The following is an 18723-nucleotide window of genomic DNA, read 5'->3' on the forward strand; positions in this document are numbered from 1 at the left end:
TAGATGACTTGTTTATTTTCATATTCTCTGCGGACAGTTATTTATAAACATATATTTTATTATAATTTTTTAATATCAAGTTTTTGTAATATTTGTAATATTCTCATTTTGGACCTGCACCTAAAAATAGTCAGTTTGGGCTGGGTGCGGTAGCTCACACCTGTAATCCCAGCACTTTGGGAGGCCAAGGCAGGTGGATCATGAGGTCAAGAGATTGAGACTATCTTGGCAAACATGGTGAAACCCAGTCTGTACTAAAAGTGCAAAAATTAGCTGGGCATGGTGGCATGCGCCTGTAGTTCCAGCTACTCCAGCTACTCGGGAGGCCGAGGCAAGAGAATTGCTTGAACCCGGGAGGCAGAGGTTGGAGTGAGCCAAGATTGCACCATTGAACTCCAGCCTAGGTGACAGGGTGAGACTCTGTCTCAAAATAATAATAATAATAATAATAATTTCTTAATTTAAAAAATTTAAATTTTCACTTAAAAATTTAAAAAAAGAAAGAGGGCTGGGCTCAGTGGCTCAGGCCGGGTGCAGTGGCTCACCCCTGTAATCCCAGCACTTTGGGAGGCTGAGACGGGCAGATCACCTGAGGCTGGGAGTTTGAGACCAGCCTGACCAACATGGTGAAACCCCGTCTGTACTAAAAGTACAAAATTAGTCGGGCACATGCCTGACCAGCTACTTGGGAGGCTGAAGCAGGAGAATCACTTGAACTCAGGAAGTGCAGATTGCGGTGAGCTGAGATCGCACCGTTGCACTCCAGCCTGGGCAATGAGTGAAACTCCGTCTCAAAAATAAATAAATAAATAAATAAACAAATAAATGAAAGGAAAAAAAAAAGAAATAGTCAGTTTGAGTCTATTCTGATTCTATTTTCTATAAGTAAATTTTTGAGAACAATAATTACTTGAATTGATGGCTACTGTAGGAGTTAATACAGTTTTGATCTAATTCTATAACAAAAGTACCCAAAATGCAGCCATGTAAACAAGACAAAATTTCTCTCACTTGTGTTTTTACTTTCTTTCTTTTATATCTAAGATGACAGTGAGAACCTATAATACAGCTTTGCCATGTTCAGCGCAAGGTTTCCTCACTATCTCCCAACTGGTTGATGGTGTGTGTGTTGAGGGCGAGGGAGCAGACAGGAGAGCGCAAAGATAATTCTTTTAAGAACACAACTAGAATAATCAGGCATCGTTCCTCTCCATATTTCATTGACTGCAACCAGTAAGGTGCCCACATCTAGTTGAAAGAAAGGCTTGAAAAGATGGCCTTTGGCTAGTTAGCCATCATCAGGAAAGAAGACGGTAAAGAATAGTGGGGAACAACTTGCAGTCAATTACCCAAATATCCAGGTATACAAGAAGAGGAAAAGCATAGCTGTCATTTTTCAAGGCAATGATCAAATACCACTGGACAAGATTTTTGACCTCTTCTGCTATGGCAGTGAAATAATTTCCATGATTATCGAGGAAGAATTATGTTATCTTGGAGGAATTTATTGTCCCTTATTATGGTTCCTATTTTCACTTCTCTATGAGATTATTTGTCCATTACTGCTATAGTAACCAAAACATTGTTTTGGTGTAATGTAAGTATTCAATAAATGAATTATCTATTCTAAATATGTATCCATTTTATTCTCAGAAGTATTTAATTACCCTGTAATTATTTTGTAAGAAAGAATTAGAAAATATCCTCTCTTTGGAGCTGCGCATATTTTGTGATGTATATGCTGCAAAACCAGTAGTGGGGCATGGGAGATACTTTAAGTCAAACACAGACTGGCTTCTGCAGGTCAATGCAATTCTCTGAAAACCTTAGTCTGCTTTTGATCTAGTTGCTTCCAGTCAGATTCATGGGTAAATTATCATACCCAAAGACCTAACCCAGGCAGTGTTGCTATGCATGCAGACTATCTTCTTTTATTTACTGTTTTCTTTGCTTAGCACATTCTGCTCTCCTTCAGTTTATGGGTGTCTACTTTGAAGCTACCTGAAAATATTAGTTTAGGCAGGAAAGCATCACTCTCAGCCTAACCTTCGAAACTATAAAGAACTTCAATTAACTGAGAGGTTTTAATGTGGGCACTTGAAAAAGTCACAGGCCTATTTACTGCCGGCCCTCCTTTTTTAGAGTCACCTCTAGCCCGAATATGTACTGTCACAGAACTTTGCACAAGAATCTTCCTCGGCAGTTCACAGAGGTAACGTGTTCTTCTGGCAAGTAATCTCCCTTTTTAAGGACTGCAAATGACAGTTTTATGAAATGCTTTATCATAAAGTAATGAGAATTACTAACTTTCTAGCCTGCAATATCTGTGTTCTCCCCCACTCTCAATCCTTAGACCAAAGCTTCATTTTTTTTATTATGCTAGAGTACACTTCTAGTAACCAAGTCATGTTTCATTTAAGATTAGATGTCATTAAAACATAGAAAGAGACCCTAAAACACAGCATTTTATACTAGATAAAAATTTATGTCTCACTAAATATCAAGTGGTAGGTTGCTTGTTGTTGGCAGGACAACTCCTCCGTTCTCAATATGTCACTTCTGTCTCTGGATTCAGGGAAACAGCTTTTGCCATGCATGACACAACTATCAGAAAGAGGGAAAGGTTCCAGAATATTGCATGCTTTAATCTTTAAGGACAAAGCCTTAAGTACCAAATATGTTCTGTTTAAATTCCATGGTCTAGAGCTTAGACACATGGTCCTACCTCTCAAAAGGGAGGTTGAAAAAGGAAGTCTTAAGTTGGATGGGCATGTGACCAGTTGAAACTCTATTGTGGAAACAGGTTAAGAAAAGATACGGGGTGACAATTCTCGGTTTGATGCAATACTGTTATTCAGAAACAAATCTAAATATTTAAAGCAGGAAAGATTCATTTAACACAGAGAATAAACTACTTTTTGCAATAATGATAGGAAGAGCCACAGTTGTGGGCTCTAGGCTGGAACACAGCACAGGAGAACTGACACACCCAGGGGCTGAGATCACCACTGGAACTACTGCAGATGAACAATCCACTATAAAAGCAATCTCAAAATTAGAAAGCTGGGAATCAGCTATCACCACTACTTTTGCCACAGCTGCCTCTCAACACCAAGGGAAGTGAAGAATAGATACTGCAGTATTGCTTTGAAAAACAAGATCTTCCTTGTCAGTACATGAGAGGGAAAGAAAAAAAGAAAAGAAAAGAAAGAAGGAAAGAAAGAGAGAAAGAAAGAAGAAAAAAAGAAAGAAGAGAAAGGAGAGAGGAAGGTGGAAGGAAGGAAGGAGGGAGGGAAGGAAGGAAGAAGGAGGGAGAAAAAAAGAAGAAAAAGAAAGAAAGAGAAAGAAAGAAAAGAAAGAAGGAGAAAGAAAGAGAAAGGAAAAGAAAGAGAAAGAAAGAAGATAGAAAAAGAAAGAAAAGAAACAGAAAGAGATAAAGAAATATACTCCTTGCTTGTACCTTTTACCTTGTACAAATACAACTTCTTGGTAGAACCAACTCTCATCCTGACTCTCGGCTGCAAAGGCATATGGGAAGTGTCATTTTTAGATTTTCAGAATCTAGAGTAAGGCATGTCCACTTGGCAGAGGGTCAAAACATCCACCTCTGCTCCTGCTGAACAATGGGCACCAGAGAAGAGCATATATTATTAAAGCATTATTTTTTCCAAATTAATAATGAAAACGACAGATGATTGTTCAATCTACTCTTTTATATTGTATATATTTATGGTGTACAACATGATATTTTGACATATACATTGTGGAGTGGCTAAATAAAGCTAATTACTATATACGTTACTTCCCATACCATTTTTTTTGTAGTGAAAACACTTAAAATCTGTCTTACAAATTTTCAAGCATACAATACATTGCTTTAACCATAATAACTATGTTGCACAATGGACCTCTTGAACTTAGTTCTCCTGTCTACCTGAAATTTTGGTATCCTTTGACCAACATCTCCCCAGTCTCCCTCCCACAGCTTCTGGTGACCACCATTTTACTCTCTGCTCCTATTAATTTAACTTTTTTAGATTTCACACATAAGTAAGATTACGTAGTATTTCTTTTTCTATGTCTAGCTTATTTTACTCAAGATAATGCCCTCCGGATCATCCATGTTGTCGCAAACGTCAGGATTTCCTTTTTTTTTTTTTAAGGGCGGGAGAGGATTCTATTATATATATGTACTCATTCTACTTATATAGCAGTAGATGAATCTTTCATCTATGTTGATTCTTTGATAATGACTATCTCTTAAAATGATTGGTTCAAGTTTAGTACAAAATGTTGAGGCTCAGGTTGTATAAGGCTTAGAAAAATCGATATAAATATTTTGTTTATGCTAGACATTAAATAGTATTTTGGAATGTCTAAAAGCTCTATCTTTATAAAGAATTTCATATTCTATTGATTCATTTTTTTCCCTCTTAAAGTGAATGAATAAGCAATTTACTTTTTAATAGAGCAGCAATGCAGCTAGCACTTAATTTCTAAATAACTTGATCAAAACATTTTCCTTTCTCTGGCAGTTTCCTATATTTGAAATAGAAATATTCAAGTAGCTGCATTATTACCTGTATCTGCCTTCATTTGTTTTTCACCCAGGTAGTGACTAGGTTCGGGTCACTCTATTAAGCAACAGGGTGGGAAGTTGCTCTTGTAATCTTCATGATAGCAGAAACCTTGTTGGTCTTTTTCACCACATTATAACCAGTACTAGGTAGCTGCTAAGTACCCAGTAGATACTCTATCAGAACTTTTGACTTAAAAAGTGAGATCCTGCTTTAAAATGGGTATATACAAATAACATTAAAAAGAGAATGAGATGAAAAATGTGGAGCACATATGAAATATGCAGGTAGCCAGCTTCGGGGTCTGGGTCACAACTCTTTATATTAAACTTTAAAGACAACTCTGCTAAGTTCTACCTACTGGCAGAGCGAGTGTTAAAAAATCTTTCCCAGGTTTCGAGCAAGACTACAGGCAGATGAGTAAGGACACTTGTAGAACTCATCTTGTAGTGTGTGTTCTGAAAATTGAGGAATTTTGAACAAAGAAATTACATTTGCTTTAGAGTGGGGGGAAATAAGCCTATTTAGAAAAAAATAGAAGGTTATATATAATTTGACATTGATTTCTTAATGTAACAAGCAAGAAAGTTTTAGAAGGCTGTTCACCATGACACTTAAAATTTTGAATCTTACAATAAAATGCATAAACAAAATAACCTAATTAATATTAACACAATAGATAGGAAATCAAATAAACTTGCACTGTAAACGTTGATTTTTAAATAAAATTTGCATTTCATTGTTGAAGTTTGATCATTCTGTCTTAAATACTTTGCCTAAAAAACGGAGTAGACTACTACCAGGTAAGACAGAAGGCTTTATGTGTTTAAATTTTAGACATAGGACATAGCCATGAAAAAAGTAAATTTTAGAAGAAGCTTAATTGTTCTCTGGATTTTATTTTAATTAAAAGTGCTACTAAAATAGGTAAGCGTACATGTTAAGCAAGGAAAGATAAATTATTGAAGAACATATTTTCAAAGGAAACAAAGTACAAGGTACATTTTTGTACCCTTTCTTGTTAATGAATAATGACTATCAAACTGTTCTAACCTTAATCTTTGAGTTTTATCAAGATTAGATTGTTCCTTTTCAACCCAGTCCAGCTCTCATAAGTCCTCCTGAAAAATGTATGAGCCTACTTTAATGTGTGGTAAGAGACTTGTAGATCCAAAATGTTTCAATTTTTGAAGGGACTACTTTTCTTAAATAGTGGCTCATTTTAGGAATTAATTTAAAGAGATTTTTAAGGGTTTAGCATAAATGTATTTGGAAAAAATCACTACATGTAAAGTTATTTTTAAAGTCATCTATCTCCCCAGAGTTCCAAAGCTAAGAATTGCAGCTCAGGTTATTATTAAAATATAAAGGTATGATTGTTTTCCTGTGTGACATCACCCTCCACTTCTAGGTCAAGCTCCCATTTTTCTGTAACCTCTCACACCTTTGTAGCTTTAGAACAGAAGGGGTACAAGGGTCGGGGGATGGTGTTGTACAATTGTGAACCTTTAATACTATAAATATCTTTCCATGAGTAGCCCTGAAAGTGATATAATTCTCAACTTTCTCTTCTCTACCCTTCCATGTAAGAAATCATTCTTACAGAAAACTAATATAAATCTAAAAAGAAGAAAAAAGAAGAGAAAAAAACAGCAACAACAAAAGGATCCTACGACATATTTTGGAAACAAGAGTAATCCAATTTATTTTTATTTCCTAAAACTTTCTCCCAGTAAAGCAGGCCTACTTCTGGCAGATCCTATTTTACCTGGATTTAATTATATAATTTCTTGTGTTGTCTCAGAGTCTCCACACATTGTTCAATTTCAAGAGCAGTATACCAAAACAATAAACTACCCACATCTACTTGCTAATCTTATAAATATTGTTTTATTTTGCTGTTTCTTTTCAGATGTTATTAAAAATATTTAAATTGAAATTTACTATGCATCCTAAGGTTAAACAAAAAATTAATATCTTTCTAAATTAGAAAAAAATGATCTTATTAAATTCTAATTAAATAAAGAAAATACCTTGATAGGTGAAACTCACAGAATGGCTAGAATACCTTTTTCAAGGGCTCACCTCTGCTCCTGCAAATTGAGACCACTGGTTTCACCACATCCAACCACCTCCATGTTTAAATGCATAATAACCTTAGCTGTAATTTGAGGGGAAATATGCTCACCTGACACATTTTTTAAAAATATATTTTCGTTTGTATATTGCTGATCAGTATCTTTGGCCCGAATTCTGTTTAGCACAGAGAAGCTAATTTATGGTTAGGTTTTTGGCTTAAATCCTCTATTCATTATGTCAATGAAAACCTTTTTTTTTTTTTCCATATAACCCTTCAGGGTTTGATGAAAAATAGATTTCCAAACATGCCCAACCTGCCAAACAGGAATAAAAGCTTCCAGTGGAAGCATCACATTCCCTTGAAATAGAAGTGTTTTAGCTTGTGTGAGCGTATTTGACTCTTGAAAAGAAATGAGATCGTGCTTCATTTCAGGAAGATATATGCGTCAGGTAAGAAACTAAAACAAATAAACTTCCTATACTTAACTACATAGCATGATATTTCGATTCAAATATATTATTGAGGCAAAATAGCTCTTTAATTATACTGTGATACAAAAATGGTAGATGAATTTAAAATCAGAGTGAGTTTGTGCCATATTTTGAAACAGAGATATCCAGCGTGTAAATATTCCCCAAAATCTACAACCAGAAGATAGATCTTTCCTGAATAAACTTATTCTTTCTCTCTTTCCCCCCTCCCTCTGCCTCTTTCTTTCTCTCTCTCTCCAGCTAGCTGACACCACAGATTGCATTTGATAACATACCATTTCATCAGAGCCTTGAGCTAATTATTTCATTCATGTCTACTGGTAGATTTTTCTTAGTGTACACTTTTAGTGTCTTGAATCTCGTGCCACTAGCCTGTAGACGGCATCCCCATGTTGGCTCCCAGAGGAAATTCTTGTTAAATGGAAGGTGGAATTTCTTAACATATGGGATCCAAACTAGAAGCAACTCCTGCTAGAGAGAAGCTCTGTTCTATTTCCATTTCCTCCCTCTGTGCTGCGGTCCGTCTCTGCTGTTTGCCTACCTCTTTATTCGTAGCTCACTGAGGCCAATGTGAACCTATTGTGTGTCCCAGTTGCCCCCTTATGTTCTTGTCTGATGAACAATTCTATTTCTGAAGCTTAGGATTAAAGTTAGAGATAAAATATACCCCATTCTTTCAAACTAATCATAATATATAACTTGTACATAGTGATCACCTTTTTAAATGCATTAGCTAATGTAATTATTGCATCTTAGGAAACAGACTCAGAGAGCGAGGTTAAAGAACACATACCCCTCATGTCATTAATAATGTTATTAAGAGCTTGGATTTTAATCAAGGTTTTCTTATTCCAACTCAAGGGCTCTTTCCATGACATGTTATTTATTCTCCACGCATGTCTATCTGCCATCTGAACCAGATAAAAAGCAAGTTTGTGAATTGAGCATAAGAAAATAGTGAGCATAAGAAAATAGCTAACCATGAGTGAGCTGGCAAAAAAAAAAAAAAAAAAAAAAAAGGACAACTTCTACCTCCTATAGAAAAGGTTCATAGTAGGTGAGTCTTCACTGATTCATTAAATAAGCAACATCCTGTGATGCCATTGTGAACCCCAAGGCTATGATTTCACTTTTTCTTCTGCCTGAGCTGGAATCATTTTGGTCGTGAGGAAGCCCTCTTCAAGTAAGCAAAACATGGTACAATTCTCTCAGAGCTTAGGAAGAAAACGTGATGAAGTAATCATTTCCAATCTAGAAAAGCATTGTATTGTATTTCTAACTAAATTCTTGCTATTTTCCAAATGTATGATCTGATGAAATGGTATACAGATAATCATAGCAAAATATGATTAAATTGTTTAGGCATAAATCCATTTTAACTGTTATCAGTTCTTAGCAATAGACCTTTTATGACAAAACTCTTGCATTTTAAATTATTATGATTTATTTTTCTGTTGGCTGAAATATTTTCAAGAGTTTTTCAGCTATAAAATAAGAGTGATGTGTATCTTTGAATTTCTTATGCAAAAATATGTATTTTTCTTGGCAACCTTATTTTTTATCTCAAAGTTTTTCTAATTTTATTGTGGTTTTTCACTGTGCAAGTTATTTAAAAATATTTTTTAAGTTTAAAAACATGAGTTCTGTAAGTTATCTTATTTTTACTGATTTTGACTACATTGGGGACAGAGAAAACAGTCTGTACAATACTGACTTTGAATTATATTAACATTAGCCAAATATATGATCAATTCTCATAAGCCATCTTGTCCTTATAAAGGTATAAATTCCAATACTGGATACAGTATCTTATATATGTTCATTGAATTAAGCTTGTTAATTGTATATTTTTGACTGATCACTCTACAAATGATGTGAGATTACTATTACTTCCATTATAAATGTGGCTATATCAGTTTCTCCTTGTAGCAGTATAAACTGTTGCCATTTAAATTTCAAATGAATTATTTTTAAGTATAAATCTGTGATATGCACCTGGTGAATTGACTCTTTACCTTATAAAGTGTTATTCTTTACCTCCTGAATTACTTTTTCCAATAGGTCCGTTTTGTCTTTTTAATGTAATGACATCAGTTTTTTTGTTGTTGTCGATATTATTACAAATTGCCTGTGATACCTTTTTCGTCTTTTAAATTTTAAGCAATACTTATCCTTTAAATTCTGGTATATCTGTAACAAATCTCATTTAGCTTTTTTTCTTAATAAAATGTAACAATCTATAGATTTTATATGACATAACCAGACAATTCACATTTATGTGTTTCTGATATATACCTTTTCATTTCTTCATCTTAGAGAACATTTATATTTGTGCTTCAGCTGAAGATAGGACAAGGCAATTGTTTGTCTCCAGCTGATTGAAATCAGTGCCACCCTTTTCTCATCTTCTCACTTACGGAACTTCTCCCAACTTGATTGATGTTTGTTGTTTTTGTTGTTGTTTTGATTCTTTGCTTTCTACCGGTAGAAAATATACCCTCTATTATCTGAATATACATTTATTATCTAAAAATTTAACATGCATTCTTCAAAAATCAAAATTTATATCTGTACTTTCTCAATAGAAAATGTTTTTTAAGTTGGATTGCTCAACCCCAACTTATATAGTATTATAGTCTAGTATTTAATTATATCTTACTTATTTTGCTTTCCAGATTAGAAATTGTTATTATTGTTTATATAGTCAACGTTAGTTCAGAATTATCCACATATTTACTATCATGTTCACTCACCTCCCCTTCTGGTATTTTTCAGACCTTCCCTGGGATAATTTTCCTTCTACTCTTAAGCACATTCTTTAAAAATTTCCATTAATGGTAATGTTCTAGAGATAAACAGGTTCTGAGAACACATTTTTATTTTGTTCTGCTTTTCAAAATGCTGTTTTGTTGAGTATTGGCTTATATTCTTCATATTTCCACCCCCCGCCGAGATCACGTTGGCTTCCTCCTTTGTTGTGATATTTTTTGCTTAGGTTCCATTATGATTACTTTCTTGGTATTGTGCATCTTTGAATAGGAGTAATTTTTTTTTTTCTGGAGACAGCTACTTTTTGGAATATTGCATGTGAGAACAAAAGAAGAAAATCAGCTGTGTGAGCAGACAGGCTGAATTCTGATCTATTGTTTCTGAATACTTTCTCATCAACACTCAACCTTTTGAGAAAACTCTCTCTGGGCGTGGGGAGAAAAACCATCTACCTGGCTCACAGTGCATAGTGTCTTCTGTAGATTGAGATCAGCATCACCACTCTTTTCTCCTCTGTCTTACCAGACTAATAACCCGCTGTAAAAGCCTGCATGGGGCATCTGAACACTTGCTCACTCAGCAAGCCTTTTCCTCAATGATTTTGAGAATTCTCTTTCTTAGAGTCTTCATGATAACATTCTCCTCTCATAGTACTGAAATAATTTTATAAGCATCAGCTTGATTATTTCATGGTTGTGTGTGTTTCTGTATTTTTGTGTATACATGTGCGTGGCTATTTATTCAAACTCCAAGGAGAAAAACCTTCTCCAGAATAATTAGTGGCAAATTTTTCTTTAATCTGTACTTCTGCCACTTGGGCTCTGGTTAAATCCCCTTCTCAGATATGTCTTTGATACTTGGTTTCTGATGTGAGAAAATTATTTTTCACATTTTAGGTATGTTCATTTATGCTTCATCATTTAAGGAATCATGAATAAATACAAAATTAAATGCAAAACAAATGTTTTTGTATGATTTATTGATAAACAAAAGGATTTAATCTTTAGCAGATGGAAAAGCTAAATATATATGGTATAAATGTAAAGTTAATATTAGTTAATAAATTGAGCTGGTTATAAAATTCCAGAAGTCTCCATTAATTCATCTTAAAACACACACTTTTACCTGATTCATAAATGCCTATATCTATTATAACTTATGTAAAAATTTCAATAAAATGGTCTTGATGCTTTTAGCCTACAGTTTTCTGTTACTAATATTGCCTCTCTTGCTTCATTTTGCATGTCTCTGTGTGTGTGTCTGCGTAGGTGTGTATGTTTGAGTAATATATTTGGTAATACTTTTAACTTTGCTTTAATTTTTTTATGTGTTTCTGTTACAAAAACTATGCAATAGGCTGGGTGTGGTGGCTCAAGCCTGTAATCCCAGCACTTTGGGAGGCTGAGGTGGGCAGATCACCTGAGGTCAGGAGTTTGAGACCAGCCTGGCCAACATGATGAAACCTCATCTCTACTAAAAATATAAAAATTAGGCAGGCATGGTGGCAGGCGCCTGTAATCCCAGCTACTCATGAGGCTGAGGCAGAAGAATCGCTTGAACCCGGGAGGCAGAGGTTGCAGTGAGCCGAGATCGTGCCATTGCACTCCAGCCTGGGGAACAAGAGCGAGACTTCATCTAAAAAAAAAAAAAACAACAACAACACTACGCAATAGAAAATTTATATTTGCATAATGTTCTTAATCCTATTAACTGCTTATATTTATCATCATTAGATGTCAGTGATCCTACAGGGCCCATTCTGTTTGCTATTCTTAAAACATACTTTTAATTTCCTATATTCCTGCTGAATATAATGTAAATGTTATCACATTTTAATTCCTCTAGTGTTTTGGAAAATACGGATGGTATTTTTCTCCAACTAATAGTTCTATAATACTTAATAACTCTATATATACAAACAAATATATATGAATTTTTAAAAAAGCATTGATAGAAACAAAACAGCATATTTTATCCCCTTTCCTCTTGTAAGACAGAACATTTAACATGCCTTTCAGTTTTAGTTGAAATATAATCTAAGACTCTTCACCTTGCTCATTAATACGGAGTAAATTTTGAAATTATTAAATTATATTTGCAATCATTATTTAGACCTAGTCAATGTTAACTGGTTTTTAAAGAGTTACTATTAGTTCCCTATTACTGAGTTCTTATTTTGATTAAAATTTTGTGGCCTGATGCATGTTACTCATTAGAAGTGCACAAAGGTTTGTGAGCACTTACATATGTTCAAATATGTTTTATCTGCTCTCACATACAAAAGACAAACTGAATGTTTGGTATAGAACATGTTTACTTTAGAACTATGTAGACATAGTTCCATTATCTTAAGGCAGTTTGTCTTTACAAGTAAACTGTATGTCCAGATAGATTTTTCTCTTCTCCTCCTTTTTCTTCCTCCTCTCGCCCTCTCTCCCTCCCTCCCTTCTTCCTCCTCCTCCTCATTCTCTTCTTTTTCTTCATTTTTTTCATGTTGGGTAAATGCTTCATTTTTAAAATATCACAATACACATATATTTTCTGGTTATGTATATATGTACCATATACATATGCAGATGTAATATGCATATTCAGGGTTTTCTTTTTTTGCCATCTTCAATGTTGGTTGTTTCTACTTTTTCTGATTTATTTTTAGGATTTCCATAATACAGTGATAGTTCTCCTTTCTATGAATGTTACAATTGTAGTATCACATCTTATACTTTCTCTCACTTGTTCCTCTTATTCTGTATTCATAGTATTTCTCAATTTTTAATTCAAAATTTAGTTTTCTGATGTATCAATTCTGCTTTAAGGAATATTTTAAATATGTGACTGAATTTTCAGTTTCTTCACATCTCAGTATCTCATTAAGCTCCATTTTATTGGCATCTCTCTCACCCAATTTCTTCTTTTTTTCATTTTGTTTTGCTACTTTTTAATTGTATAGATTATTTAATAGAACACATGATTTCTTAATTTTATAGATCACATATAACTACTGTTTTTATAATAATTACTTCGTTATAGATAGCATATATTTTTCAGAAGTAAGATCTTCTTTTATGTCTTGATAAGCATTCACTTTATTTCTTGCAGAATATTTGCACATCTATATTAACACATTTTTCCCAATTACTCGTCCTTTGAATTCTCTCTGTTGATGACTCATAAATAATGTCTGCAGCTTATCTTGCCTGGTTCCTCTCATTATTGACCTGTTAGAGCATGTTTCTCATATTTTCAACTAAAGGGATGGTAAATATGAACAGACTTCATCTGATTTCTGGTCACTAGCAGTCACTTAATTTCCCTAAATTCTGGACTTCATCTATATTGCTTTCATGTCCAATTGACTATTTTGAGAAGGTATACGTATCTAGGTAATTCTAGCCAATATACAGTTTTTCTTTTGCCAGAAGTGGACTGTTTTTGTACTTTCTCATGGTATTCTTTGTACCCCAAACATTCATCCCCCGTTCCTACATGAGGCAAAACAAATGCACAGTCACCATAGATGCGACATTTTGCATTAACGCAAATTTTAGTCTTAGAAAGCATGTAGAAAGCTAAGTGGCCATGTGGCCCTCGTTGCTACTGAAAGGTGTTGCTGTGCAACAGATCAACCTTTTTAGGGCGGTGGAGGGAAATGATCCGACCCTATATCTCCCAATTCAGCAGTAGCAGGAAAATGAACCATTTCTTTACCATTTTTTCAGGCTGGGATATTTATTCTCCTCCAGATACAAATCAAGTGCCAGCCAGTACGTGTGGATTTTTTCCTTCTATTTCTGTTTAATCTGTTTTGACTTACATATGATAAAAATTTAGTTGACTGAATGGATGTGAGTCTTTGTGGCTGGTAATGCTATACTAAATGAATTTTTTTGTTTGCTTATTCAATTCATAAAATATTTGCTTAATTTTCTGAGTTATGTTACCAGCCAGATATCATTCTACAGCAAGTCAACTGTATTGATGCTAAGAACCTTGATTTTTATTGTTATTATTATTATTATTATTCTAAGATTAGAGATATCATTAAGGATATTATTTCCCGAAACCACAGTCTATTTGACCAGCTTTTAATTTCATAATTTGTAACCTTTTTCAAGTTTTTACAAAGTTTTCTGAATTTTTCTACCTATCTGTTCTTTCATTCAGCCTTCCCATACTAATTCATTTAACTCTTAGACTACATTGATTTTTAGATGAATTCCCACTGTTGTGCTTCCTATGCAGTGAATCATATGACATAATTCAGATACTTGTTTTAAATAGTGAAAATAAAATGTGACTATTCAAACAGTGCATATTAGCCATATTTTAAAAAATAATTTTATGTGGTATTTATCATTGTGTGTGCTGTTTTCTCAGAAGCATTAAAATTACCAGTGTATTCAACTTACCATTGGTTTTACCTACATTTGCCTTTCAAAAAATTTCTAGATCTTTCTTTAAATAATATTCTTATCAAATATCTCATTCACCATAACAATAACTTTGTCAAAGATTCAGTCAAAACTTAGATTGCTTTCTTTTTTTTTTTAAACGAGTCTCACTCTGTCACTCAGGCTGGAGTGCAGTGGTGCATATCAGTGCTCCAACCTCCACCTCCCGGGTCAAACAATTCTCATGCCTCAGCCTCCCAAGTAGCTGGGATTACAGCCATGCACCAACACACCTGGCAAATTTTTTTATTTTTAGTAGAGATGGGATTTTGTCGTGTTGGCCAGGCTGATCTTGAACTCCTGGCCTCAAGTCTATCCTCCTGCCTCGGCCTCCCAAAGTGCTGGTATTATAGGCATGAGCCACTGTGCCAGCTGAAACTTAGATTTCTTAAGAAGCTATATCCTCATGCTAACAATTACGTTAATATTAAACATCATTAAGTAGGTATCTGTTCATATTTTTTATATTTTGCATAATTAATTCACCTATATATATATATATATTTTTTTTTTGGTGAAGAACATCCACATGTTTCTAGCCACTAGAACAGCAATAGATACATTGGGGTATATGTAGTTTTTCTCCCCTCTCCTGCATCTGGGCAGAGGGCAGTAATGAAACATTATCTCCCCTAGGTTTTCCTCACCCATACAAGTCTTCTCAAACCATGTCCTGTAAAGTGACTACCATGTAAGGAGATTTCATTTAAGAGCTAAAACTATTTACCACTTTGGTTTCAGAACAATATTAGAGTTTTCCAAAGAAGAAACTGTTATGGAATTATTTTTTTCTGCTACTTACTTCCATTCACAGTCAAATACTCATAAAAACAAGGGTAATCTTTTGCATGAGTGGAAAATTTTGCCACATTACATTGGTAACTAACAATAATGCTTACACAAAATGGAAATAAAGATGACAATACACATTATTTTATTATTATCAGTTAAAATACATAGAATCAGTTAAATAAAATAGACAAAAATTAATGGATTACGGGATACATCCAAATAGTAATTATAAAATGATGTGGCTACTATTTGTCAGACACTGACAATTTACCCTTTTTCTTTTTTTTTTTTTTTTTTTTTTTTTGAGATGGCATCTCTCTCCGTTACCCAGGCTGGAGTGCAGTGGTGAGATCTTAGCTCACTGCAACCTCCATCTCCCGGGTTCAAGCAATTCTCCTGCCTCAGCCTCCCATGTAGCTGGGATTATAGGCGTGAGCCACCACGCCCGGCTAATTTTTGTATTTTTAGTAAAGACAGGGTTTCACCACGTTCGTCAGGCTAGTCTTGAACTCCCGACCTCAGGTGATCCACCCACCTCAGCCTCTCAAAGTGCTGGGATTACAGGTGTGAGCCACTGCGCACAGCCTGACAAGTTTTTCTTATATAATACTTATTAACACTATGGAAGGCAGTTATTAATATCTTTATTTTTATTAATAACAAATTTGAGATGTTAGAAATGTTTACTAATTTACTCAGAGTCATGCAGCTATTAATGAAGAGTGAAGATAAAACTCTCTTGAGCCCATCTTTTTTTTTTTCTCTCATTAACCCCTGTTACCTTTGACTAAATGGTGCTGAAATTCTCCTTTAGTTTTGTAGAGTTATGCTGAACTTAGGGAATAACATTAAATGTGGCCCAAGGACTACTACTGTTTTCCAGGAAAATATGCAGTGTCTTAGTTCCCAAGTGAGGTAAAACTTATCACTTAAACCAGTCCCAATGTTTATTGGACCAGTATTCTATAAAATGTAGGCTAGCTATACAATGATCTATAGTTTTACTCTAATTCTAGACAACTTAAAATAACAGAAAACAGTCTATTGTGGGTACTTTATGGTTAAAAGATATAATGCTTTATAAATATAAATCCTCTTAAGGAATAGTTTCATATTCTAAAAATGTAACTTTGACATGCCTGAAGTTGTTTACTAACATACCAACTCCTTCTATTATTAAAATATATAAATTTTAAAAGGTATTTAAATTAAAACTATAATTTTACGAACTACATCTGAATTGATTAATATTTTTTCTCATAAAAGCAAGAAGAGTGACAGTATCTCAATTTGTAAAATATACAGTGGGACACATTCTTTCACTTGAGATTTAATCTATGCAAGATGTTTTGCTGATTTTTTTAGGCTTCCTTTACCCTCTTTTTGTAAGGAAGACTTGGCTCTCCCTTAGGACTCTGTTCTTTTGTGACACTCTAGTGGAAGCTGTTCATAGTCCCATGCCCCACATACCAAGGAACAGGAGACAGGCCCACATTCTTCTATATGGCTGTTGACTACCAGGTCACTCCTTTTCAACACAGTATAAAATTCCACTCCTTAGAGTCCCCAGACATCCTTCGCTACTGCCCCATGTCTCTTCTACTTGCTGACCTCCTCTGACCTTGTTCCTCCACATCTGTTAGAGACTTGCCTGCTAGTTACACTTGGCTCAGCATTTTCATTTCACACTCTAACTCCAGGCTTCCCAGAGAACTTCAAAGCCATTCAATCATGATTTTTCTAAATAAGGTCATTTATTCCTTTTAGTAATAAAATACTCATGTTTTTCCCTAGGCCCATGGCAAACAAAATAAGAGACTGCATTTCCAGCCTTCCTGTTGTTATACATTCAGGGCAATGAGATGTGAGCAGAAGTGATATATGCAGTTCTCATCAGGTCCTTAAAAGGAAGCAGCTTGCTTTTCACTTATTTTCCTCTTACCAGGACCGCAAGTGGACAAAGTGAGATGGCAGTGGCTTATTATTTTTCTCCTACCTCTCAGACTATTCTGTACTTTTCTTTTTGGGGTCAATCCATTATATACTGATTGTCTCTTATACTGAGATTTTATTCTCATATTGATATCTCTTCTTAATCTCTTAACCATCTTTAAACAAGACTTATGGAATAAACCATAAGATATGTCACCTCAATTCAAGACCCACATGTAATAACTGCTTATTCGGCATCTTCACGTAGATTTTGTACAAGTCCTTCAGTTTCATACATCCAATGAATCATGCTACCTAATACTCTTTAAATTGATGATATTAGCAACTACACAAAATAAAGGTACAGCTTAATGTGCTATTAGAAATTGAACAAACTTGTAATCACCTCCCATGTCTAGAAATTTCCTAACATCCAGAAAGCCCTGCTTACTCTCCCAAACACAATGCCCTTTGTCTCCCCATGAGTAAACACTCTTCTGATATCACTTCTGTACTTTTCTATATAATTTCTTCAAGCAAGTGTTTATTCCTAAATTGCATGGCTTTATTTTCCCTTATTTTGGGGAGTAGTATTTTTAAGTATTTTTTAATTAATGTATTTCTGCTCCGTTTATTTTTTTCTGGAAATTTACTTGTTAAAGAAACCATATTATTTTTTCTGTACAGATTTCCACCTGATTTAGTTTAACATGTACCTCTGTCCTCTATATTTCCTGGGCCTTGGTAATTAAATCAAGAGGCTTAATCAAATATATTCAAGTTAGAATTTTTGGCAAGACTTCTTCATGGTAGTTTTGAATTCTTTATCAGGAAGCACAAAACACCTGGCTGCCTCTCTTCTTGTGATATTAGCAGTCACCAATGCTTGATGCCTAGTTTTTATAATTCATTAGTTTCTGTAAAATATTGATAATGCAATTTCATCACTTTCTTCATTTATTTATTTCTCTTCTACAAAGAGAAACTTTGCCTCATCTATTACTTAGTTATCCAGTGACAGCTTTATTTTAACAATGACAAAATAAATGCTTGATTGTACACTTTATTAGCCCTGCATTGTACAAAGACAATTAATTCATTGTGCATGAATGTGTGTCATGTGAATTCATGGATATAAACATATTTCATATTAGCTAGTAAGAGCCTCTTTGAGTTAGCTCACAGGTTCTATTGATGTACCCTCATATTCTTTGATATCTTTCTTGTGAACTAGAGTCACAGGACATCCCAGCTCATCGTATACATTATCTGCCCAAACCTGAAATCAACTGGTCCACCAAGCAACCCTGCTTTCTTTTACTAGGTAATGATGTTCCAGTACCACAATCTGAATGTGAGGAATGCTCATTGCTGAAATGAACATTACTTCTAGGCCTTCCAAGGAATGAAGTTATAAGAAATGACACTCACACACACACACACACACCCATCCATAGACACACACAAACACACACACAGAGATAGAGAGAGAGTGAGAAAGAGAGAGATGCTGGGGATGCTAGAATTACTCATTTTTTAAAATCCAGCATTACACACAAAATATTATGAGGATGAAAATTCTAATACAGTCACTTATATGATTAACAAAAAGAGTTTTCTTAAAAATGCAT

At 34.4% G+C, this 18723-nt stretch overlaps 1 protein-coding gene across 5 annotated transcripts in view; it reads left to right on the forward strand.

Moving 5' to 3' along the window:
• Positions 1-6934: 6934 nt before the first annotated feature.
• Positions 6935-18723, forward strand: part of PIK3C2G (phosphatidylinositol-4-phosphate 3-kinase catalytic subunit type 2 gamma) — a 387383-nt gene continuing 375594 nt past the window's right edge. For 4 of the 5 annotated variants that reach the window (XM_016923019.4, XM_016923023.4, XM_016923022.4 and 1 more), the window contains exon 1: positions 6935-7106. The gene's annotated coding sequence lies outside the window, so the exon portion shown is untranslated. The remainder of the gene's footprint in view (positions 7107-18723) is intronic. The other variant, XM_016923026.4, reaches the window with a different exon arrangement.

The sequence above is a fragment of the Pan troglodytes genome, chromosome 10 (assembly GCF_028858775.2).
Source record: "Pan troglodytes isolate AG18354 chromosome 10, NHGRI_mPanTro3-v2.0_pri, whole genome shotgun sequence".
Taxonomy (NCBI): Eukaryota; Metazoa; Chordata; class Mammalia; order Primates; family Hominidae; genus Pan; species Pan troglodytes.